Here is a 27,107-nt window from a genome sequence, read left to right as displayed (position 1 = left end):
AGCCAACTTTTTCACTCTCCTCTTTCACTTTCATCAAGAGGTTCTTTAGTTCTTCTTTGCTTTCTGTCATAACAGTGGTGTCATCTGCATATCTGAGGTTATTGATATTTCTCCTTGCAATCTTGATTCCAGCTTGTGCTTCATCCAACCTGGCATTTCACATAATGTACTCTGCATATAAGTTAAATAAGCAGGGTGACAATATACAGCCCTCACGTACTCCTTTTCTGATTTAGAACCAGTTTATTTTTCCATGTCCAGTTCTAACTGTTGCTTCTTGACCTGCATACAGATTTCTCAGGAGGCAGGTAAGGTGGTCTGGTATTCCCATCTCTTTAAGAATTTTCCACAGTTTGTTGTGATCCACACAGTCAGAGGCTGCAAGTTCACAGTTCATGTACTGTTGAAGCCTGGCTTGGAGAATTTTGAGTATTACTTTGCTAGCGTGTGAGATGAATGCATTTGTGCGGTAGTTTGAACATTTTTTGGCATTGTCTTTCTTTGGGATTGGAATGAAAACTGACCTTTTCCAGCCCTGTGGCCACTGCTGAGTTATCCAGATTTGCTGGCATATTGAGTGCAGCACTTTCGCAGCATCATCTTTTAGGATTTGAAATAGATCAGCTGGAATTCCATCACCTCCACTAACTTTGTAGTGATGCTTCCTAAGGCCCACTTGACTTTGCATTCCAGGATGTCTGGCTCTGGGTGTGTGACCACACCATCATGGTTATCTGGGTCATGAAGATTTTTTTCTGTATAGTTCTGTGTTCTTGCCACCTCTTGTTAATATCTTCTGCTTCTGTTAGGTTAGATTCTGTTAAAGTGCTTAGCACATTTTAAAATTGGATTATTATTTTCTTTATTGATTTGCCAGAGTTCCTCATATTTTTTGGAGATTAATTCCTTATCCAATATGTGGTATGTATTTTTTCCATTCTATAGATAGCCTTTTCAATCTATCTGTTGACTGCTTCCTTTGCTGTGTAGAAGCTTTATAGTTTGATGTAAACTTAGATGTCTAATTTTATTTCTGTTTCCTGTGTTTTTGGTATTGTAGCCATGAAATTATTGCCAAGACAAATGTGATGAAGATTTTTTCTGTGTTTTACAGTTTTAGACCTTACATTTAAGTCTTTAATCCATTTTGAACTTTTTTTTTGGTGAGTGTGTATGGTCTAAGATGGGCTTCCCTGATGGCTCAGATGGTAGAGAACCCACCTGTAATGCAGAAGACCCAGGTTTGATCCCTGGGTCTACCCATTCCAGTATTCATGGCTGGAGAATTCCATGGACAGTGGAGCCTGGCAGGCTACAGTCCACAGGGTTACAAACAGCCAGACACGACTGAATAGCTAACACACAAATGGGGTAAGATAAAGGTCTAACTAATTTCGTTCTTTTGCATACGGATATCAGTTTTCCCAACACCATTCGTTGAAAACACTGTCCTTTCTCTGTGGTATATTCTTGACACTGTTGTCAAAGGTCAGTTGACTGTATATGCATGGATTTATTTCTGGGCTTTTTATACTGTTGGTTGGCCTGTCTTTACTTTAGTACTGTACTGTTGTGATTACTGTGGCTTTGTAATATATTTTGAAATGAGGCCCTGTGATGCCTCCAGTTTTGTTCTTTTTGCTCAGGATTGATTTAGTATCCATGGTCTTTTGTTGCTCCATGTAAATTGTAAAATTGTTTTTGTCTATTTTTGTTAAAAATGCTATTGGTTTTTTGATAGGGACTGCATTGAATCTGTAGATTGCTTTGAGTAGTAGGGACGTCTTAACAACATTAAGTCTTCCAATTCATGACAGGGGATATGATTCCATTCATTTGTGTCTTAAAATTTCTTTAATCAATGTTTTGCAATTTTCAGTATTTTTTTACATAAACTAAAATGGTTACATATACAATAGATGGAAACTCAAGGTTACAGAAGCAACTTAAAATTTAACTTTAAACAATTTAAGGAGTTACTCAATTTGGGGAAAAATAAAATTGTGTAAAAATTATTACTTTTTTGTGAGACCCATGAAGGTCTTAAGATCTCTTAGCTCAGCTCACAGATATCTTCTTGGCACAGATTTATCTGCATTCTTGAGCATAGGTGAACAGATTTTTCTTTTACCTTTCTATTTCTTGAGTTCTTCTTACAAGTTCATTAAAAAAAAGAAGTTTACTATAACAAGCATCAAGTTAATAAATGATATAGAAGCAGGAAATTCCCATTGACCTTAATATCACAGTATTACGATCGCTCTTCCTTACTTTGGGGGTTGCTGAAGATACAGAACATGTCTTTCATCTAGTTTCCCCTGTGGAGTTTCTGGTATCATCGTGAGTTGTGTTCTACTCCTTTGGGCTACATACCTCATGATCACCCCTTTGGGTAAGCACATGTAAGTTTATTGTCCCCATATAATCCTCAGTTTTTTTTCTTAGCTCTTACATCACTCTGGTCTTTACTTGTCAACTTAAAAGAGGGAAAGAGGAAAGCTAATCTTTCTCTAACTTTTGACTTAATTTTCTTGGTGATTCAGTGTCCCTTTATTAAAGTGTTGAGCTCTCCTTCAGTTTATGTATCTTTAAAAGCTTTCCCCATTATACCTACATACAAATTCATTCCCTCTTTAAAAAAAAATCCTGTAACCTAATAATAAAAATAACTTAAATAATAAAAATCAGACTTAATTTAGTGACTTGATGATTGAATGACACACATGGTTGAAAGCAATCATCCATAAAAAGCAGTCCTACCTTTAAGGTTAATTATTTCTGATCTTTCATTTTTCTTGCCTATGGGTCTCTGTTTATAACAATAGCAGAAATGAAAAGGATAAGATGAAAATGCAATATTTCATGAAATACGAGCTAGTGATTTGAGGTTTTCTTAAAAGGATGAGCTATTGCCTTTCCATAGTTTCCAAGAGCCCAGTTCATACATCATTGTCACCTAACTATTTTATTCTGAGATCACCGTGCCTGCTGCTTTACTGTATAGATGAGACAAGAGGACTCTCCTAACATCAGAGCAAATGAGAAACACAAATGAGGACATTCTAGAAATGTTTATTTTCAGCCACTGTTCCTTTTTCTTTTTTTTTTTAAGAAATGCAAGAGTTTTTTTCCAGCTTTATTGAGATTAATTGATTTATGACATTAGTCCTAGGTGTACAGCATAATAATTTCACATATGTGTGTACTGGGAAATGAATATCACAGTAAGTTTAGTTAACACCAATCACCTCACTTAGTTACAACCTTTTCTGGTTTATTTTATATTGAAGCATAGTTGATTAACAATGTTGTGTTAGTTTCAGGTGTAGAGCAAAGTGATTCAGTTATATATGTAGATGTATCTATATTAAAAAATTATTTAGGTTATTGCAGAATATTGTGCAGCATTCCCTGTGCTGTACAGTAGGTCCTTGTTGGTTATCCAATTTAAATATAGTGGTGTTTACATGTCCATCCCAAACTCCCAGTCTGTCCCCCTCCCTTCTCCCTAGTAATCATAAGTTTGTTCTGTAAGTCTGTGAGCCTGTTTCTGTTTTGTAAATAAATTCATTTGTATCCTTTTTTTTTAGTTTCTACATGTACGTAGTATCATATGATATTTGTCTTTCTCACTGTTTCTTTTGAAGAATGAAATTCATTAGGTAAGAAACATAAACCCCGTATTTCCATAGTTTGAACTCTTGCTTATTAATTTGTAGAACCTGCATAGGTAGAATTTCTTTTTGTGAAAAAGCGTAGACTGCAAGAGTTTTTAACAGATTGTTAGAGCTAAAAATAATAATGCATCTCATAGTTAAACAAGTCCTGTTTTCATATATTTTCCTCTTAGAGAAAATTGCTGTAAATTAATTGATTTGTCATTTCTGCAGGACAGAGAATCTGAACAACAGAAATTCAGGCATCCTATACCTTAAAAACTCCCTATTATGCATTTGTTCTTTATATTCTAATTATCTGATTTTAGTATTTAGCCAGCTACTCCTTGAAAATAGGACTTGTATTTTGGGAAATGGAAGTATAATCATACCGCAAAAAGCACTAAAGTATAAAATCAGCGCCTAACATTTTTCCAGTGATAAACCCTTTGGTATCTGTCTGTACTTCTGATTTCAGGTTGAGTCAAGGAAATAAAATATTTTTTCTAAAATTAAAAAAATAGATTCCCATACTATATGGGATAAATATATAGTGCTTATTGTATTAATATGTATCCATGTGAAAAAGTTAAAGGCAAAAAATGAAAAAGATAATCATTAGGAAGATAAGATGTTAATAAAATCTTTAATTTTATTGTTTTATCTTCTTTTCATGGAGATGATAATTTGTAAAGCCATACTTACTAGTGAGATCTCTTTCATTTTCAGAAATTATAATTTGATTTTATATTTGCTAACCGCATTGAACGGGGTAAGTAGTTGGTTTTTTAACTGTTGATTGTTCAGCCTTAAAAACACTAGAGGTCACTGTAGCTAGTATTTGTGTTAATGTTCACAGTTTTTATTAAATTACTAGCAGTTTTTTGTTAACTTAAAAAAACGGAATGCTTTAAAGGCAATTCCATTTTCTTGATGTGATAGAACAGTTTATATATCTCTGTATCTTTGTGTTTTTAGAGAGCTATACTTATACTTTTCTATTTTAGAAAGTGAGTAATTTTTAAAAGGAAAATTATACAAGACGGCTGAGAAATGCATACTTCTTTCAAAATTGGAAAGTGTATGTAATTTTTAATTTGCACTGGATATTCACAATGTTTCACAATCAAGTCCCAATTTCATTTTCTCAAGTTACTAGTCCAAGACAAAATAAACTGCAGGTGACAGACTCACAGGTCCCTTACTCCTAATAGATTAGTTAGGGCTTGATATAATTGCAAAGTCCCATGAGAAGCTGTTTCAAAAAAGCAGAGAGCAGGAGTGCTGCTTGCCAGCGCCTCCTCATGATCATGTCAGTCAGGATGGAAAACTAAAATCCAAAAGTCACACTGGAAACAGGCCCCTCAGCCACGCATGTCCCCTTAGCCACACTCCTCAGGGGCTTTAGGAGAGTCCAGTCTCACCAAACTCAAAAGCTAGGTTGCTGCCTTAACCTGTGAAGGCAGTGGGAGCAGAGGGTCTGGGTCTAATTGATGTTTATCGTGGCCCTTGTTTTGGATTCCAGACCTTTGATAAACCTCCCTCAGTGCAGCAAACCCATGGTTAACTCCACAGAGTAAGGAAGCTATGGGCGCAGATCTGCAATTAACTTTCATGGGCAAAACAAAACATAAAGAACATACAAGGAAGGTTGAGATTTTCTGCAGTTGCAGTTCATGACAGCTGTCAGGCGGAAACAATACACCTTAAAATGAGAACATACTTGTATTCATACACAATAACCAGGGAAGAGGCGTTTATTGAAAAAAGGGCAAAGTATTCATATTGAAGTGAAGGGAAAAAAAGAATTTAAAACACAAAATATTTTTAATTAAAAAGTAGATTGTTTCTGATACTGGGATTCAAGTATAAGTATTGTCAGGTGGCTTTTTATATAAGTGACAATGCTCAAATAGGAAAAACCTAACCCTTTCCTCAGAACTTTTTCCATATTGTTATGTGTAAGAAGTAGTGTTTATAATGGAAAATATTCTGTCTTAAGAAGCTGAAAATTCCAAGTAATTGTCAACAGGCAAGACACTTGCTTTAAGCCTCAATTTCAGTATTTGAAAAATTCAGAGAGGTACCTTAACAGGCTGTAAGCTGAAAGCTCTGTCACTTTTTATTTTGAGACTCTTCGGACCTCTAAGCTCTATGACTCTAGCATTTTGTAGTAGAGCCTCTTCAGTAATTTATCCCTTAACAGACTGCTTCCCATATTAGTAGTAACAGGAGGCCGAGGAAAATTCGTTAGAAGAAGTCTAAGGGAAACGAAAGTCAGAGCGGAGGCGATCGCTAAACCTGGAAAAGAACAGTAGGGCAAAGTGACCCGGTAGAGATGCCTGGATGAGAGAGGAGAGGCCAGAGAGATGTTAAAAAAAACAACAAAAAACAGAAAAAGAAAGGAATCAGAAAAGGGATAAAGGCAAGGAGGGGTTTTATTCATGCATTAGTTTAGGAGAGACACTTAAGAGGTGGGATGACATAAGAACTGATGAGTCAGGCTTGTTGGTAGGAGAGGTTAGCTTAGTATCCAGAGCTCTTAGCCTAGCTCTTGTGAGTGCAGAGTGCTTTTGGGTTGACTGGTGCTGGTGAATAGAAGGGCTTATAAATTTGGAAGGCAGATACATCTTCCCGTCTTTGTTCCAAAGTATTTTCTCTCCTCAGAAACTATGCTTTGAATTTAGAGGCTGCTATGAGGGTTGAACTCTCAAGAGAACCAAGGCAATGGTGTCCATGGGACATGGTTGAAATCTGGGTCAAGACTGAGAAGTTGATGCTATGAAATGCCAAATGGCTGCCCAGAACCTCTGGGAGGCGGTGATATTGAAGACTCTCAGCTGGAATATATTCTGTACATTCAAAATTTTGTATTGTGTCAGTTTCCATTCCAAATTACTTGCTGGTTTGGGAATAGTCTGGTATTAGCTTTTCCCCTGGTATTATAGGGGAAAAAGTCTTCTACTTTTCTAAATCTGAAACTATTAACGAGATGCTATGTGAAGTGAAGCCTTGCTCCTAACTTCTTCTTTGCATCTCTTCTTACTAAAGTTTAGCTATGGTTTTTAAGCTTCAGAAGTTCTTGGAAATTTTATCTCAATACTTTTGTTGCTTTAAATTGATTTGCTGTACAAACGAAGTCCTCCTGGATTTGACCTCTGTTCGTTTTTCATCTCGTCTTTGCACCAGCTGTTGCCAGGTGTTGAAGAAGCTTGGACAGTGGGCTTTTGCTGGCAATAATTCAAAGCATCACTTTTCCTCCTACAGTTTCTCGGGACTGTGCTGACGTTCTCACTGGGCGCTGGGGGGAGCCACACAACCGTATTCTCTCAGCATCATCAGTGTTCTTTTTAAGAGTAGGCTAGACTCACATTTAGCTTGTGACAAATACGAAAAGTAAATGGTTTCAAATGCTTTTGGGAATAAAGCAGCAATTCAAATTGACAAATTTATAGGTTTAAATTTGAAGCAAATTTTTTACTTTCTCCAATTCTTTCTCCAGAGAATCTGGAAACTAATGAAAAAGAGAATGTATCCTTAAGGAGGAATGCATTAAAAGCCCTGCTCTCTGGTCTTCCCTTGCAGGTACTTCTGAGATTAGTGAGGTTAGTGAGTGGGCTTCCCTAGTGGCTGAGATGGTAAAAAAAAATATCTTCCTGCAATGCAGGAGACCCCAGTTCAATCTCTGAGTTGGGAAGATCCCCTGAGAAGGGAATGGCTACCCACTCCAGTATTCTTACCTGGAGAATCCCTTGGACAGAGGAGCCTGGAGGGTTATAGGCCATTGGGTCGCAAAGAGTTGGACACGACTGACCGGCTAAGCACACACACACTCTAAGGTTAGGAGATGTGAGGTAATTAAAACTCCAACTATACTTGTCTTGGTTAGTTTATAAGCACATGCCGTAGATATTAGAGTTTCAGTATTTTCCAGGAAGATAAGAAATGGAGCATTGAATGACACATTTTAAATATCGTTCTCTTTGTTTTGCATCTCTCAACTGTCTCCAAATTGAATTTATTTTTAATTCTTGCAAAGCACTCTTAAATCATAGAGTCAAAGATTATGGATTCTATGGGAAGCGAAAAGATGAGTACTGGTAAGAGATATCAGGCCCGTGGCTCCTGCATCAGTTGAAAACAGTGCTTGTTTTGTGTGCTGTTTGAACACAGTGATTAAGAAAAAAATCTGAGAAAAAATAATGAAATAAAATAAAGGATGGCATTCCACCTCAAGAACTGGGATTTATTTTAAGAATCTTTTTTTGAGGAATGGGATCAAGTTGAGAAATATTGAATGTGAGATTTAAGAAGATTGTTAACCCAGTGACTTAAGACTTTGATGAATGGGATACAAACAGGGCGACTAGCCCTCTTGCGACCCTTTAGCTTGGCTTTCCTGTGAGGAAGAACCCTCTTTTGACTAGTAGTCTTCTCGTTTTCCTGCAATGTACTTTACCGACTTTCATAATCTTATTCCGGTTTTCATTTAATTGTTCTCTCTTTGAGAAATATAATATAAAATCCTAAAATTTTAACCATATTATTACTGTGAACTATATATTAATGTTCATTATATTTGAAAAATCTAGAATAATTAACAAATATTAAAATTCTGTGATCTGAGAGATCATCTAAAAAAATCCCTTTTGATTTTTATTAAAAAAACTTTTTTTTTTTTTGGATGAGGACCATTTTTAAAGTCTTTGTTGAATTTGTTACAATATTGCTTCTGTTTTATGTTTTGACTTCTTGGCCATGAATCATGTGGCATTTTAGTTCCCAGAGCAGGCATTGAACCCTACTCCTTGCATTGAAAATCAAAGTCTTACCCACTGTACCTCAAGGGAAGTACCTAGTTTTTCATAAGAAAAAAAAAAAAGTCACATGCATGTTTGTGACCAGACTTAATTTTGGAAGTCAAATTTAGTTATATAGTTGGAAAACTGGTTGTTCACCACAATTATTAAGATACTATTTTTGTTAAGAAAAATATAATAATGGTGAATCATTTAGGGGAATTAGTTTGGTAGAAAACTAGCATCTGTGTAGGGTTTGCTTTGTACCAAGCATTTTATATACATTTGTTCAATTATTCTCCCCAATAACACAATGAAATTGCTATACACTTTGCAGAGTAGGAAACACAAGGGAAGATGTTAAAGAACATAACACTGTTTGAATAGTTAGTGCCAAAGACACAGTCAAAGCAGGGTTCTGTAATACCAACATCTACTCTTTTACTTTGAGAAAAAAAATTCTCTTTTAAATTTTGTATTGAATATGAAGTCAAGTGGGCCTTGGGAAGCATTACTATGAACAATGCTAGGGGAGGTGATGGAATTCCAGTTAAGCTATTTCAAATCATAAAAGATGCTACTGCTAAATATGCCAGCAAATTTGGAAAACTCAGCAGTGGCCACAGGACTGGACTGGGAAAATGTCAACTTTCATTCCAATCCCAAAGAAAGACAATAAGAAAGAATGTTCAAACTGCTGTACCATTGTGCTCATTTCACACGCTAGCAAGGTCATGCTCAAAATCCTTAAAGCTAGGCTTCAGTGGTACGTGAACTGAGAACTTCCAGATGTAGAGGTTGGATTTAGAAAAGGCAGAAGAACCTGAGATCAAATTGCATACATCCATTAGATCATAGAAAAAGCAAGAGAATTCCAGAAAAAACATCTACTTCTGCTTCAATGACTACACTGAAGCCTTTGACTGTGTGGGTCACAACAAACGGAGGAAAATTCTTAAAGAGTTGGGAATACCTGACCACCTTACCTGCCTCCTGAGAAATCTGTATGCAGGTCAAGAAGCAACAGTTATAACCGGACATGAAAGAATGAACTGGTTCCAAATTGAGACAGGAGTACGTTAAGGCTGTATATTGTTACCCTGCTTATTTAACTTCTATGCAGAGTACATCATATGAAATGCTGAGCTGGATTAAGCACAAGCTGGAATCAAGATTGCCAGGACAAATATCAACAAGCTCAGATATACAGGTGACACAACCCTTATGGCAAAAAGAGAAGAAGAGCTAAAAAGTCTCTTGAGGAAAGTGAAAGAGGAGAGTGAAAAAATTGGCTTAAAGCTCAACAATCAAAAAACAAAGATCATGGACCCATGGTCCCATCACTTCATGGCAAATAGATGGGGAAACAATGGAAACAGTGAGAAACTTTATTTTCTTGGGCTCCAAAATCACTGTGGATGGTGACTGCAGCCATGAAATTAAAAGACGTTTACTCTTTGGAAGGAAAGTTATGACCAACCTAGACAGCATATTAAAAAACAGAGACATTACTTTGCTGACCAAGGTCCGTATCGTCAAAGCTATGGTTTTTCCAGTAGGCACATACAGATGTGAGAGTTGGACCATAAAGAAGGCTGAGCACTGAAGAATTGATGCTTTTGAACTGTGGTGTTGGAGAAGACTCTTGAGGGTCCCTTGGACTGCAAGGAGATCCAACCAGTCCATCCTAAAGGAGATCAACTCTGAATATTCATTGGAAAGACTGATGCTGAAGCTGAAGCTCCAGTCCTTTGGCCACCTGGTGCGAAGAGCTGACTAATTAGAAAAGCACTGATGCTGGGGAAGATTGAGGGCAGGAGGAGAAGGGGACGACAGAGGACAAATTGTTTGGATGGACTACTCAATGGACATGAGTTTGAGCAAACTCCGGGAGATGGTGGAGGACCTGGTGTGCTGCTGTCCGTGGGGTCGCAAAGAGTCGGACACGACTAAGCCACCAAACAACAACTAGCTTCCCATGTGTAATTAAATTTACTTCTATGAGCCTCTTTTTCCAGGTTTACTGTTGAGTACCATCTAGTGACTTAGAGGTAGATGGGATTCACACATTAATATCAGAAAAAGAATGAGAGGGAAAATTTGATTTTTATTTCTGAGGCAGCTGAAATATGCAATTGAAGCAGATTTTTTATTAGACAATAATAATAAGAAGGTCACAGTGGAGAAGTTACACAGGACAATAAAATCTGCTTTAGTCAGTTACTGAAGAAATATTTATAGAAAGTTAGAGAACAGCAGTTGGTTAAATATTCCTTTATTTCCTTAATTGATTTCTTGGACCAGTATCTTAACATTATTTAACAAAAAGCCCCAAGTGGCACAGTGGTGAAAGAGTCTGCCTGCCAAGCAGAAGACATGAGTTTGATCTCTGGGTCAGGAATATCCCCTGGAGAAGGAAATGGCAACCAACTCCAATATTCTTGCCTGGAAAATTCCATGGATGGAGGACCCTAGTGGGATACAGTCCAGGAGGTCACAAAAGAGTCAGACATGACTGAGCACACACACATTAGTTTAACAAATAATGACTTAGTAATCAATGAAAAGTAATGGATACTATATTGAGGAATAATGATTATTATAGTTAAGAGAAATATTTTTCAATGACAGTGGATTTTGTCTGAAATTTTGCTGGATTAATGTCACAGCCTACACTGTATAATAAATTAGAAATAATAAGAGATTTAAAAATTACCTAGGTAAAATTTTCCCTTGAGCATATTATTTGCCATGTCCTCATTTCAGTATTCTAGGAACTTAATTTTGTTCTTAAATAATTTAATCTGGCTTCCTAGGTCAATTATTTGCAGCCAGCGGTCTAGAATCTAAATCTGTATTATTGATTTCTTTAATTACAAAAGAAGGAGAACTATGAGGCATGTTTTCATATTGTTTGTAAATTAACTTCTAATTTACTCAAGATGCAGACAATCCTCATTTTCCTTCAAGTTTTTACTTTGAAAATTTCAGACTCCAGGAGAAATATGAACAAACACTAGCGTAAAGAACACTCACACACCCTTTTCCTAGATTCTCTGTGATTGCTAACATTTTTGCCACATTTTTTTTCTTTTTCTCTTCCTCTGTCTTTGTGTATGTATTTATGTGTGTACGTGTCTGTGCTGGCGTCTCTGCTTCTCTCTGCATATACCTACTTTAAAAAAATCTGTTTGAAAATAAGTACAGAAATCATGACATTTTACCTGTGGATACTTCAGCATGCACCTTCTAAGAATAAAAGACTTTCTTATATACAACCACAAAACTGTTATCACACTTAAGAAAATTTATAGCAATTCAACAATTTAATATTTAGTTCATTTAAAATTTCTCCAATTGTCCCCCAAGGAGATCTCCTTGATGTTCCTAGAAATTTTTTGTGGTAGCTTAGCAAGGAACTTCTCAGTAAGTCTAAGTTAGTTCTATGGAAGAAGAGGCTGATATCACACTGGACCCTGGAGGCTCTAAATTTCTTATTAGGCCCTTTCCTCATGCTGGGCTGTTTCCATGTTGCATAGTTACCCCTGCCCAGCCTATAGACTGTAAGTTATTTATACCCTTACCAGTAGAGAAAGGCCCCTCTCTACTGCACATAGGCCAAGCATTTAGAGGTCAACTGTGCACAAACTAAATTGTGAGATTATAAGAATTACAGGAAATAATCCATTCTATTATTTCTCTGATTTACACTTTTCACTCAATAAACTATATTTTAATCCTAGGACTATATGTCTGTGACCTCTTTGGATGACGTTCCCCAGAGAACTAAGCAATTTATTTTTTCCTATGCACAATCCAGTCAGGGTTCACACGTTGCATTTGGTTTTGATCTCTGTTTAGTTTTTATCTAGAACAGGCCTCCATTCTTTACTTTTATCCCATACCAGCAACTTTTGAAAAGTCCAGGGTAATTTTTTCTTGGATGTCACTCATCCTAGATTTGTCTGCTTGCTTCCTCATGGTTTTGTTTAACTTGTTCCTCTTTCCCCTGTTTTTCCTCTAATTTGGATGTTTGATCTAAAACCTTGACTAGATTAACTTCAAACATTTATGGCAATAAAATTTCACAGGCAATGATCCATATTTAGCATTACATTATATCAGGAGGCATATGGGATAAAGTTGTCCATTGTTAGTGATTGGCTAAGATGCTGACCATCAGAATTGGTGTTGAAAAAGGCATGTTTTTTAGCTCTTATTAATTAATATTTATTCTATTATTATTAATATTAATTATTGTTGATCTACTAATATTTAATCCTCTGATAACATTTTGGCATTGTTTGAGTCTGTTGTTATATGACTACATTTCATTCAGTGGTTTTAGCTCCTTTGGATAATCCTTGCTAGAATCCTTCATTATTTTGGGATCAGGGCTTACAAAATGGTGATTTTCTAATTATATCATTTCTTCTGTGTAAGACTGTTTTTCCCTTCATCTTTCCATCTTTTCTTTTTGTTTTTTTTTAGAGATGAACTGAAATTTTTATTGGCTCAAATATATGTGTAAACTTTCCATAGAGACTGGATGAAGTATAGATTTGTGAAAAATAGTTTGAGGTTTTTTTTTTTAAGTATAGATTTTCAATTAAAATGTCAATCTGACTCCAAGTGGTACATTTCCCTCACTTAAAATGTTTCCTCCTCTTCTAATAGCTATAGACTCATAGTATTTAAAAAAATTCATTGCATCATAATACACTATTATAGTTGTTTTTATTGGTGTTCAAATTGTCCTCAATAGCCAGTTCAATTGGAACACATTCAAACTTGTTCCTTTGACCTCTGGCATGACCTGTGTGATAGAAAGCCATTAGAATGGATCCCAAAGATCCTGGCTTTCTAATATTCATACCCTTGTATAATCCTTTCCGTCTAGTATGGTTGGACCTAACGGCTCACTTCTAACAAATAGGATAGAGCAAAAGTGGCTGTCCGCCATGTCTGAGGTTAGGTTATGAAAAGCCTGTGGCTTCTGTCTTGGTATCCTTTCTGACTCTCGTTTGCTAACACTAATGGAAGCCAGACACAATGTTGTTAGTTTCCCCATAAGGACGCCTGCATGGCTAGAAATTGAGGGAACCTTCTGATCTAGAGCCAGCAAGGAACTTAAGTTCTCCTTTGTAACAGCCCATGAGGACACAAATATTGTCAGCAGCCACATGAGTGAGTTTAGAAGTGAATCCTCTCCTAGATGAACCCAAGAGGACTACAGCCTGGCTGACAACTTCATTGCAGCCTGAGTCTGAAGACCCCCTAAACCACCTGCATATTTCTGACCCACAATGCTGGGAGATAATATGTATTGTTTTAAGGCTTAAGTTTTTTTTTTTTTTTTTTAAAGGCTTAAGTCTTAAGGCTGGGAGATAATAGGTATTGTTTTAAGGCTCTGTTTGTGATTTGTTTTCCAGCTACAGATAACTAATACCACTCCACTAGTCTTTGAGCACTTTTATTTCTTTACTAGTGCAACAAGATTTCTCAGATTCCACTTTGTTTTTCCCCTGACTTATTCCTGGAATAAGCGTTTCTCTGAGTTTCTCTGGTTTCCTTTAATGGAGAATGGTGCTTATGATACAAAATATGGGCACAAAATGTGCTCATTGTTAAGTGATGTCATTGTTTCTACATTCACCCAGTGATAGAGCTAGAAAACACATAAAAAGTCTTGAGCTCATACTGATACTTCCAATTCACATTTAAAATTACCTGACTTTTTCTTACCTTCCTGAATTATATATTGTATCACTTTTCTCTTAAAGTGAAAATCTTAGCTCCTTACCTTAGCAGCAGAGGGTTAATATTACAAGGAAGTGGAAGAGTGGGTGTCACAATTTTAGAAATGATAGTAAGTCCTCTGGTTTTCTGGAATATCTTCCTTTTATAGGACCTTCATTTCTACCACTTGAGATTTATTTGTTTGAGGATTTTTAAATATGAGTTCTCGTGTCAAAATTTTTTAGAATTATTTTCCAACTTAGGGAAATGATCCAGAAAGAACAGAGTAAAAAATTTTGAAAGAAATAACAGAAAATATAAGTAAATGATTCATAGTGGTAAATTTGTGGATATTTTTAATTTGCTTACTTTAACAAAGAACATATTTTGAACCTGTAACATGTGTTGTTTACTGTATAAGGCACTGGTGCTCAAAGTTTCTGTTTCTGAATGGAAGGATTTGTATTCTGGGGAGGAGTCAAATAAATATGTCAATATAATTGGTAAAAGATAATACAGAGATACATAGCACTCACTCTGGTAAAATTTCTTCTAAAGAACATATACTATTTCAGTTATAGGAAAACATAAGATCAAAGGGAAATAAAAACAGGAGCAGAATCTTTCTTGAATTGGAAAACATGTCAAAGGCAAACTAGTGTATGTCACAATTTTCATTAAATTGTGGTAAATTTAGCAAGAGGATTTCTCAAATAAATACTTCACGTTTCAATCTGAACTAGATTTTTATTCTGCATTTTGGTCAAAAGTAGCCTGCATATTTATAGTCAACTGTCATGTTGTTGCTTAAAGAATATGAAGAAAAATAGCAAATAATCTACTAATTTTGTAATTAATTTAGATGGTTAAATTCTACCTTTCAGTTCAGTTCCACCACTCAGTCATGTCTGACTCTTTGCACACAAAATTTCACGTAAAATTCTACCTTTATTTTTCCTAAAAATATTATTTAAAAATTTTACATCCTTGCTTTAGCTAATCTCTCAGATGAAGCGTATGAAAAATTTGCACAACTGCGATTCATGCTGAAGCTCCAAAAGAGCAAGAATCAGGGCGTTACTGCATTTTTCTGTTTAGTATGCTTCATAGACACCCTTGGAGAAAGGAGAGAAGTGGGCAGAGAAGCAGAAAAGGAAGGCAACTAAAGTGTCATTTACATTTTTGACTTGTTGCCCTTGGCAGTTTTGTTTAAGCTTACCCATATCAGTTTTCTTTCTTTTATTTATTTATTGTTGTTCATATTGGTTGAATTGATGATAATCTTTCTGGAGGCAAAAAACCTGCTATAAAATGAGTTAGGTAGAAAATCAATTAAGGCTGACATTTTAAACCTGTTTGGTAATAAACATGCAGAACAGCAAAACTTTCATTAGTATTAGGGAAATTAATTATGGGGAAGTGCAGTATATTTACAGATGATAGCTACCCATGCTTTATGAGGTTCATGCCAGGCCAGTGACTCATCAGGCTTTGCAGACGCTTACCATGTATGAGTGGATGAGACAAAGCCACTGAAGATGGATTCTTATGCATCATTTACTTTATAAAAACTTTATTAAAAATTAATTTGCTAAACTCTTTTTTTAAAAAAATAGTTCCATTTTTATCTCATAAGCATGGTAATTGGAACAATGAATGTTATTCTACATTCAGAGGAGATGCTTCTAGTTTGTAAAGCTGAAATGAAAATCAGAAATTGTGACCTACTGGTTGCCTCAGGTACCACAGGTATTGAGAATAATAAGACAAAACCCCTGCTTTCAAGCAATTCTCAGCTTAAGCCCATTTAAGTCATTACCTTGGATACAGACATCTGTATTAGGAGTGCTTTATAAGGAAATGTCAACCAGTGAGGGCCATAGGATATCACTGGAAAATACTCAGTTAAGAGAATATCTTCGGGACTATTTGAGTTCTTCTGTCCCTTGTAACACTTGAAACAAAATGAATTTATGTACTTACTCTCTTGTGTGATAGATGGTACTGAAGTAAAGGCTGTGAGAAACTAGCCCATTTCCAAGGCCTTGTAAACAACAGTCAGTTTGATGGAGGTGTCCACGCAAAGTGTTTTTGAGTCATGGTTAAGTGATTGTGACATATCTGAAAGGCAAACTTTTGTCATAGGAAAGAACTCCTTGGATAGATGGCTTCATATAGTTTTGTAAAGGCACTTGGAAACTTTGATCTGACAGAGATCACATCACAGAGAAATTGTTATTGTCAGAGCACACAGGTGATAGAAAGCTTTAAATTCATGTCTTAACTAAATCTTATATGTGCTCAAATCGCCACCTGTTTTATGATCACTGGAGTAAATCATTTAATATGTGCCTATGAAATATTATGCCAGATATAAGGGTAAGTAGATATGCTAGCAATCCTTGGAAAGTGCATACTTCCTTTCTGATACTTGACTTTATTTTTAATATTCACTGGAAATATGACAACAATAAATTCCACTCTAGATTTTCATGTTGCAATTCCATTGTCCTTTCATAAGACTATAGAAATAATGGAAGTTTAAAAAATGTTATTTAAGAAGGCTAGAAGGAAAGATGCCCATGTATTTGATGCAGGGTGTAGCGTTCTCCATGATCTAGCTTCTGACTTTCTTTTTAATTCTTACTATGTCCTAATATACCTTTTTCTTCTTTATTCATGCAAACCAACCCATTGGCAAGAGTTCCCTAACATTCTAATTTTCTGATTGCTGTATACATTGTCACCTCACTTGTCCCTTGTGTACTTTTTTATTAATGCCTACAATAGCTGAGAGGAGATTACCAGAATGAAAATTATGTTGCTTTTGTCCTAGTTCATCTCATGAGAGGCCAGTTTCATTTTCATTCTAGCCCTGATCCTTTTCCCTTTCTCCCCTCATGCTTCTTCGGGGCTTTTAAACACATCTCCTTGGGGTGACTGGGTTCCCTGAAAAGTGAAAATAGAGACTTGGGAAGGGTAGGGCACGGAGGCCGAAATGAACAAGGGGAAGACCTCAGACTGGGATGCTAACCTGGTGGTGCCCAGCAGAGAGGTCTGGAGCAACGACTAGCTGGTACAGCGATTGCACAGTGGGTGGAAATAGCCAGTCCTTGTATCACTGTCTTGTTCAGTCACTGAGCCTCCCCCCTCAGAAAAGAGTGGCCGAGCTGGAGAGCTGGGACAGACCCTGATGCAGTCGCTGGTTGGAGGCTGTCAGTGGCTCACACAGTTTGCAGCTGGACAGCCTGACCTTTCTTGAAGAGGAATATCCTGCCCCCCAGGATCCCAGTTCCATGCCTGAGATGCAGCAAAATCCTCAACACCTTCAACTTCTGGTTTCCTTAGGGGATTATTTTCCTTGTCTATATATTATGTACTAGATTTTACAGATAATAAAAATAAATAAGTCTTCCTGTAGCTGATTTTAAGAACCTCTCATAATGTGACTGTGTTGCCAAATTTCATGACTCCATCTCTATACTGTATCTCTTTGGTCTCTAACATACTGGAAGAAGAAAAAAAGGAAGATGAAGGAGAAAAATGAGTCAGATCAAAGGTGACCTTCTTCATGGAAGTTTCTCCAGCACCTACCTGTAGGCTAAATTCACTGTTTTTCAACTGTACTTGCACTATATGCTGTAAATATCTCAAGTTACAGCCCTTAGCACCCTGTATTCTCATAGTTGACTTTCTTGTCTGTCTCTTCATTAGATTGGACAGTGGTCAAGGCAAGAAAATTCTCTGTCCATTTTCTCGTCTCTAACACTTAGGTTTGTAGTTGATGCCTCAATGTAGATTGATGTAAATAGATTTAAACTCTGTGCTGGAAATATAGTGGTAAACCTATTGGGATATAAGGTTCTATATTTAAATCTTTTCATCAGTGATTTCCAAACCATTGAAAAAATATACTCAGTACCTAAGCAGTACTTTATAAAAATATTTGTAATACACCCATATTATTATAAGATCTAGAAAACACTGCTCAGTTTTTAGGAAAAACTAAAACTTTTATAATTGTGCTAAGTATACCCCTTTGTGGTATTTAATCTGATTTAGAATTTTTATTAGTTGACATATGTGAACACCCATACATTTACACCTAATATTATATTAAAACATTTACCATGTCATTTAATTTTCTTCAAAAATTATTCAATTATTTTTTATTATTAGAAGTTAGGTTGTTTCCAATATTTATTTCCATGTATATCCCGTCATGAACTTTCTTCAATATAAATCTTTATTCTCATTTCTGAGACTGTTTCTTTTTGGTTAAATAGCAGTACATTTGCTCATCTTTGTTCATATTGTCTAATTATTTTCCAGACAGTTTATCCCACCAGCTGAGTGTGAGAGACTCTTCTCACTATAATTCTTGACAGCACTATGAACTTAAGGACAATAGACAACACAATCAAGACCCGCTCTCCGTTTTAGTTGGTATGTCTATTTTTTAATATTATAATTTAAATATTTTCTATTTTCATTTTTTTTTTCTGTTTGCACTGGGTCTTCGTTGCTGCGTGCAGGCCTCCTCTCGTTGCTGTAGATGGGGGCTACTCTCTGTTGCTCTATCAGACTTCTTGTGGGGCCTCCTGTCGCTCCGGAGCGCGGGCTCTGGGTGCACAGCCTTCAGCAGTTGTGACTTGTGGGCTCCGAGTGCAGGCTCAGTAGTGGGGGCACACTGGCTTAGTCGATCCACAGCATGTGGAATCTTCCTGGGCCAGGGATCAAACCTATGTCCCCTGCATCGACAGGCGGATTCCTATCCACTGTGCCACGAAGGAAGTGCCTATGAATTTTCCACTCATATTCTTTGTCCATTTTCAAAAGTTTAAGAGTCCTTTTACAAATTGAGTGAGTTTTACATATTGCAAATGTGAAATATCTGTCATTAATATAAATAATGTCTGTCATTAATATAAATGATTTTCTCCATTTGAATTGTCTTATGTCTAATTTTATGAGTTTTGCAGAGGACTTCAAATTCTACATAGGTACATTTAACAACATTTTTCAATGATGTCTTTCCATTATCTATGATTAGAAAGTGCTTATCCATTCCGAGATCAGTTAAATTGTCACAATTTTGTTTTCTGCTTTCATTTTTAAATGAAATTTATTTTAATGAATTTAATTTGAAATTGTGATCCAATGAAATATCTTCTTCAAAACTATAATTTCCCCAAAATCTTTGGATAATTCCTCCACATGCATTAGTTTTCAATGCTTCTTTTTCATCTGTTACGATCTTTTTTATTTTATTGATTTTAAGGTAGTCTCTAATCTTCTGTTGGTTTGTTTTCCCATTCTTGAAATAATATTTATTTACAAATGTTTTATGGATGCTTGAAAAGAAGAAGGCATATTCCCTGTTAGTGGGAGACATTCACACATGAATCCATATATTCAATATTTGTTTCAGTTGGTACAGACTGCCTTGAGAAGTCAGGTATGTTGTATGAATGGGCTCATCAGCCAAATGTCACTCATTAGGTGCTAATGAGGTGGCAGGGAGAGCATATACCAAGACATAAACTCAGATATTGAAAAGAAATTGTACTGCTACACTTCCTCAGCCCCAGCTTTGTTTACAGAATAAATTTAGCTTATGGTTTTTTCATTTGCACACTCTGGTATACCTTATTATATTGGATGAGGGGGTTTATTTAAAGCAAAACAGTTATAATTACCTTTGCTTTCTGAGAGGAGACAAAAATGATGTATATCTGTTTTGGGGAAAAATAATTTGGAGTGGGATGAGAAATAAAAGACTGAATTTTCAAAGCTTCTGCTAATTTTTCAATGTTTAACTGAAATGGTTGGGTCATTTGCTTATCAGAGTGTATTATCTAATCTCTGGGCTTTTGGAAAGCTAAATTACTGTGACAACAAACAGTAGTGAGTCTTAGGGTTGGCAACTTGGGTGAGGGGAAGGAGAAGTTAGAGCAAGACCTTGTCTTTGTTGAGAAATAAGATGGTGAGAGGTAATGTTTGTGACAATATGTGTTTAAGTTTAAATAATGTTTTAAAAATAAGTAGGTTTTTATCTGAAGTGAAAAATTCTTGTGTTGATATAAAACAGTCTATAGAACTCTTAAGTACAAGCTAAGTGAAATCAGATAAACCAGTTGGTACCAACTTGTGTCCTAGAAAATTAGTGTTTGATTCCTTGCAGTGTTTCATTCTGTAGTATACAATATCTTTTACACAGTCTTGGAAACAAACCTACTAAAAGTAAAGTTATCACCAAGGGATGATAGTATAGGTGCCAGATGAGATATATGAGGACCTCTTATGTAATATTAAGACACACCATTTAGAAAGATGGTAACGATAACCCTATATGCAAGACAGAAAAAAAGACTCAGATGTATAGAACAGACTTTTGGACTGTGGGAGAAGGCGAGGGTGGGATGATCTGAGAGAATAGCATTGAAACATGTGTATTATCAATTGTGAAACAGATGGCCAGTCCAGGTTTGATGCATGAGACCAGTGCTCAGGGCTGGTGCACTGGGAAGACCCAGAGGGATGGGATGGGGAGGGAGGTGGGAGGGGGGATCAGGATGGGGAACACATGTAAATCCATGGCTGATTCATATCAATGTATGGCAAAAATCACTACAATATTATAAAGTAATTAGCCTCCAACTAATATAAATAAATGAAAAAAAAAAAAAAAAGACACGCCAGAAAAGACCTGGAGGTATGGCTTGATCTCCTATGCTAGAGAATGGCCGTGGGATGGGGTGAGTACCTCACACAGGAGATCTATCTGCATGAGGGATGAAGTCCTTACATGCCTTTGACACAAAGAGGCCGCCGTCAGCATCCTGTAAGTGTTTGCCCAAAGAGTAGCGTAAGCCAGCAGAAACCAACAAGGGGTCTCATCACAGTGTGGGAAACTGGTGGGGAGTTTGGTTGGAGAATCCAGTCTCCTCTCTTTGGGGACAAGAAGAAGGCTGAAAAGTCAGCCTGCTTTAATTAGGTATGGTTGAGCTTCTTCCTTGGTTGGGTTGTGCTGGTTTGTGCTGTTCCTCTGGCTGACCCTAACTGGGTGCTGATGGTGGCCTCTTTTGGAAGAGTGCTAAAAGCATTGAGCTCTCAGAGAGCGGCATGGATGAGCTTTTGCCCGTGAAGTCTTTCTGTGACTCATTTCTCTGGCAAGGGGCATCTTCTCTGGCACAAGCACTTCTATTCCTTCTACTCAGCTCTCATCCACCATGGGAATATTACACAGCCTCTTCATTCTAGAGCCCCTTAACCTAGAGGGTAGCCCTTTGTATGAGGCACTGGCAAAAAGATCTCAAGATCAGCTCCTTTTCTGGTGTCCCTTGGACCAATGAGGAATTCACACAGCCTTAGCACAGGAAATAAGAGTCTTGACTGTGCCATCGTCATCCTCTTTCTTAGCCAGCCATCATGTGTGCTCAGTTACTCAGTCGTGTCTGACTCTTTGTGACCCATGGACTATAGCCTGGCGGTCTCCCCTGTCCATGGGATTTTCCAGGCAAGAATGCTGGAGTGGGTTGCCATTGGATCTTCCTCACCCAGGGATTGAACCTGCGTCTCTTGTGTCTCCTGTGTTGACAGGTGGGTTCTTCACCTGGGAAGCCTAACATGTCTCTTTAATTCACAAGGACAGGTCAGTAAGTCTTAGCAGATAGCCATTCCCCCAAATAAAAGGCCAGTTGCTCATCTCGGATGGACAAAAATTTCTATTCAGTAATCTCTAAGGGAATCTCCTCTTGCCATCTTGGCTTGACAGCTAGGAAAGTAACTTTTTCCGTGAATACCAACTACATTCCCCCAAAGCTCAGTGCCTTCAAAACCTTCCTTCTCTACCTCCAGGTATCTCCATATACTGGTGATGGGGTCAGGGTGGGGAGGGAAGGGCGTGTGAAGTGGGGATAGGACCTGGTTGGGGTTATAGTCCCTGATTCTTCTACTTTTCATTAGATCTTGTGAGAGAGAGCGATCCTCAGAGCCTCTCTTTAGAATGTGGTTTAATAACACCTCTTTGTCCTTAAGTTTGAACTCTAGTCAGGCCAGGGTAATTAACAAATTAAGTTACCATGTAGTTGCATATCCATGCTGGTTGAGTTGTTTTACTCAGCATTGTCGCATGGAGACAGTTATGGATTAGAATAGGCAGAGTATCCTGTTCCTGCGGTCTGTGTGAAATCTAAGCAGTGGAAACATGTTGCTTAATGTCCTCTCCCTGTTCTTATTACTGCCCTGGAGGGTTAGGCTGGTTCATGTGGGAAGGAATCAAAATAGCTGAATCTTCATGTGCACGTTCAATACAAATTTTTGTAGAATATATTCAGTGTTGTGCTGGCAAACTGCCTCTCTAAACAAACAAAAAAACCCCACCCCCAACCCCAAACTAAATCAAACCAAACCAAAATCATTGATATTTGTACTGTTTTCCAACATCAGGATGTAAATATCCACTATGCAGAGTTCAACCTACTGAGTGGGGTGTAAAAAAAGATTCACATACTTGGCTTTTGTGAGGCAGTGCAAGCTGGCTGCAGTGCGGTATTGACTCTTTGTGTTCGTCATGGCTCTATGGAGTCTGAGAGAAATTACAGTGATATCATAACCCTTCTGATCTATTCCACCCAGGCTATCTACTGCAGCTATCGCTCATTAAAAAAAAAAAATGAGTAAAAGTTATTTGCTAAGGTGAAGTCAAATGGAGTGGACTTGAAAACAGAGCAACAGGAAAATGTTAGGGCAGTTTTCCTGGCCAAAAAAAAGTTAGGTAACCAGGCAAGAAGATAGATTTCTCAGAAAAATGGATGAAATTCATGGTAGAGGAATAACCAAATACTCAGAAGGAAATGCAACCCACTCCAGTACCCCTGCCTGGAAAATCCAATGGACAGAGGAGCCTGGTAGGCTACAGTCCATGGGGCTGCAAAGAGTCGGACATGGCTGAGCAACTTCACTTTCCTTTTTCCTTTTCAGAACTTTTAAGAACAGGCTGCTAAGTATCTGTAAGTAATTTTCTTGTCATTGGCCCAAATTTTCAATGAAATTGACAGTAAACAAAAGAGGCCTTTATGAGCAGTTAGATAAATGAAGAAGAGGGTCTGTGTTCCATGTCCGGACCTGTGCACAGTGGATAAAGGAGAATGAGACAGAAGGCAAGAATCCAGTGAGGTTCAGAGAGCAGGAACAAGACTGGAGGAAATCCTGACACGGAATGACGTGGGTTTTCTGGAAGTGTTGGGGAGACCATTGAATCTTTTGCTGACAATTTTATTTTTTTAAGAAAGATGACCTTATCTGACATCTGGGTGTTATTTGTTCTATTATTAAAAATAGTTATAAGCTTATTTTTATTTATTTGCTCTACCAAGGACTGTACTTTTTTTTTTTTTTACTATAATTATGTTTCTGTTATCTACTCATATTTTTAGAGGTTTTGTTTTATATATAGTTTTGCTATACTATATGAAGAATTAAAATTCATAGCTATTACAACTTGTGTACAGCCCAACATTCAGAAAACTAAGATCATGGCATCCAGTCCCATCACTTCATGGCAAATAGTTGGGGAAACAGTGGCTGACTTTATTTTTGGGGGCTCCAAAATCACTGCAGATGGTGACTGCAGCCATGAAATTAAAAGACATGGGCTCCTTGGAAGGAAAGTTATGACCAACCTAGACAGCATATTAAAAAGCTGAGACATTACTTTGGCAACAAAGGTCCATCTAGTCAAGGCTATGGTTTTTCCAGTGGTCATGTATGGATGTGAGAGTTGGACTGTGAAGAAAGCTGAGTGCTGAAAAATTGATGCTTTTGAACTGTGGTGTTGGAAAAGACTCTTGAGAGTCCCTTGGACTGCAAGGAGATCCAACCAGTCCATCTTAAAGGAGATCAGTGCTGGGTGTTCATTGGAAGGACTGATGTTGAAGATGAAACTCCAATACTTTGGCCACCTCATGCTAAGAGCTGACTCATTAGAAAAGACCCTGATTCTGGGAAAGATTGAGGGCAGGGGGAGAAGGGGATGACAGAGGATGAGATGGTTGGATGGCATCACTGACTCGATGGACATGGGTTTGGGTGGACTCTGGGAGTTGATGATGGACAGGGAGGCCTGGCGTGCTGCAGTTCATGGGGTCACAAAGAGTCGGACATGACTGAGCGACTGAACTGAACTGAACTATTAGGTAAAACTGCTCTTTGCTCACCCAAGAACATGGTGTGCATTTTCATTTGTTCAGATCTTTTATGTCTCTCAGGCAGTTAAAAACTACTTATTTGTAGATCTTGCTATTTCTTTGTAGACATTCCTAGATGTGATAGAGACATGTGGTTGTTTCCTAATAGCATTTCTCCCCTTCCTTGTCTCCAGTGGAAGTCCTGAGTTTTAGCTGGTACCTTGTCACTGAGAATACAGGCTGAAATTTACAGCTTCTCTTGTGGGTAAGCTTATCCTTGAGTAAGTTTTGAACAATGGGATATAAGTAGAGGTGGTGTTTGCAGTTTTGAGGCATGTTCTTTAAAGGAGAGGTGTGTTCTCCTCTTTCTTGTGGTGAGAATAGGGCGCTTTGGCTGGAGCAGGAAGCTGGAGGGAGTCAGGACCCTCAGGGATCTGTGCAACTGCTATTCTAGTCTCAGGCTCCTGACCAGTGGAATTTTCACATGAAACAATGACCGCTTGTGTATCTAAGCCCTGTTTACTTGGGTTTTATGTTGCATGTAGTTGGACCTAATGCTAATTTATACAGAAAACATTTATTTAAATCTCTTTTATTTAAATGAGCTGTTTTCCCCACTATTCTGCTAATCGATTATTATTTCTACATATTTGTTGTTTTTCAGTCAAGAAGTAGTGTCACACTCTTTACGACCCCAAGGACTGCAGCATGCCAGGCACATATTAATTGATATATTCAGTTTGTACCTTGCTGCATGACTAAATTTTCTTATTGTCTGCAGTAGTTAGGGAACAGGGATGGAATACAGAGAAAAGGGAAGCACCGGTTTATGCTATAGCTTTAGCACTTGAAAGATATGGGGAACGATGTTTACTATAACAAGAGTGGAAATGATTTGAATTTGTTAACTGGTACTGAAGTTACACAGAAAAAGAATTAACAGGTTCAGACAGAGACTTCCAGCTATCTAACTACCAACTTAGGGCACTTCATGAAAGCCAAAAAGCTTACAGAGCAATGTTTTAAGAGAACTTTATCTCCTGCAACTAGAGAGCCACCTGAAGCTGGAAATTAGGCCTGAAATTTGATAATAATACTGGCAGAGTTACAAAAGATTGAATCAGTAACCTTAGCTAGTCTTCTCTGTTAAAGCAAATGACCTGGAATGGGGACACTTGAGTAGATGCTCTTGAGAGGCACAAACCTACAGATTTCCATCAACCCCCAGGTTTCCTTGGTGACTCAGGCAGTAAAGAATCTGCCTGCAATGGAGGAGACCCAGGTTTGATCCCTGAGTGAAGAAGATCCCTTGAAGAAGAGAGTGGCGACCCACTCCAGTATTCTTGCCTGGAGAATTCCATGGACAGAGGAGCCTGTCAGGCTATAGTCCATGAGGTCACAAAGAGTCAGACATGACTGAGCAACTCATCAGGCTGGTTAAACTCCTCCCCCTTGCTAGAAGATAACTGTCTGCTGTTGCATGGAGCCAAAGGCCTTATCTGAAGCAGATTTCTTTAAAAAGATATTTATTCTTCTCAGTATCTTTTACTACCTACCCTTATTTTTTCTAAGCGAATAGATCCAGGTCTCAGTGTGGTTTTTCTAGGGACACACTACCTCAGGAGGTGTATGCTGCAGCATATGGTTCATATTTATCAGCAGGAACCAGAAATAACAGATATGGAAATGGACCTTCAAGCTGCTCCACTAGGTAGGGAAAAATATAAAGCTGAGTAGTGGAGGTTTTGCCTTTCTTCTTTTTTTCTCCTCTTGTCATCAAACTTTTTGTTAAATATGTTATTAATATTGGGTTTTATTTTTGGAATCTAGATTTTTTGGTTTTGAAGTCAGGTATTTAATGTGACTGGGATTCAGCAAGAGTGCTGTGAAAGAAAGAGCGATGTTGAAAGAGCCATGGTAGATACATCCATGGACTGGTGGTCTAATGAGACCAAAATTTTGTTTGCAGGGAGATGTTGAACAAGTAAGGTGGAAGGAGAAGTTGTGGTGAGGATGCTTGAATGAGTGGTTTTGGAGGCAGAACAATTCCAAAAAAATTGTGCAAGGTGAGAAAAATGGGTACAGATGTGGTTGTGGGTATCTGAGTTGGAAGTGGAAGAGATTATTTGGTACCAGTAGACCAGGGAACTGAAGGACTAGGTTTTGATGGAACACTGAAGTCCTTCAGGCAGATGGCAGGATTTAACATGGAGAGGAAGACTAACTGTGACTGAGATGACACAGGCATTCCTTTCTTTTTTTTTTTTTTCCCAATTATTTTTATTAGTTGGAGGCTAATTACAATATTGTAGTGGTTTTTGCCATACATCGACATGAATCAGCCATGGATTTACATGTGTTCCCCATCCTGAACCTTCCTCCCACCTCCCTCCCCATCCCATCCCTCTGGGTCATCCCAGTGCACCAGCCCCGAGCACTTGTCTCATGCATCCAACCTGGACTGGCGATCTATTTCACACTTGATAATATACATGTTTTAATGTTGTTCTCTCAGATCATCCCACCCTCGCCTTCTCCCATAGAGTCCAAAAGTCTGTTCTATACATCTGTGTCTCTTTTTCTGTCTTGCATATAGGGTTTATCTTTACCATTTTTCTAAATTCCATATATATATGCGTTAGTATACTGTATTGGTGTTTATCTTTCTGGCTTACTTCACTCTGTATAATGGGCTCCAGTTTTATCCATCTCATTAGAACTGA

General features: G+C 37.6%; 1 long non-coding RNA gene across 1 annotated transcript in view; it reads left to right on the top strand.

Annotated features, from left to right (window-relative positions):
• LOC122422334 overlaps positions 1-27,107 on the top strand; it is a 594,363-nt gene that overhangs the window by 238,255 nt on the left and 329,001 nt on the right. Inside the window, exon 4 of the long non-coding RNA XR_006263780.1 lies at positions 18,527-18,640. This is a non-coding gene — a long non-coding RNA (uncharacterized LOC122422334). The remainder of the gene's footprint in view (positions 1-18,526; positions 18,641-27,107) is intronic.

Source organism: Cervus canadensis, chromosome 19, assembly GCF_019320065.1.
Source record: "Cervus canadensis isolate Bull #8, Minnesota chromosome 19, ASM1932006v1, whole genome shotgun sequence".
Taxonomy (NCBI): domain Eukaryota; kingdom Metazoa; phylum Chordata; class Mammalia; order Artiodactyla; family Cervidae; genus Cervus; species Cervus canadensis.
Note: the sequence above shows the minus strand (reverse complement) of the source record. Positions and strands in the feature narration are given on the sequence as shown.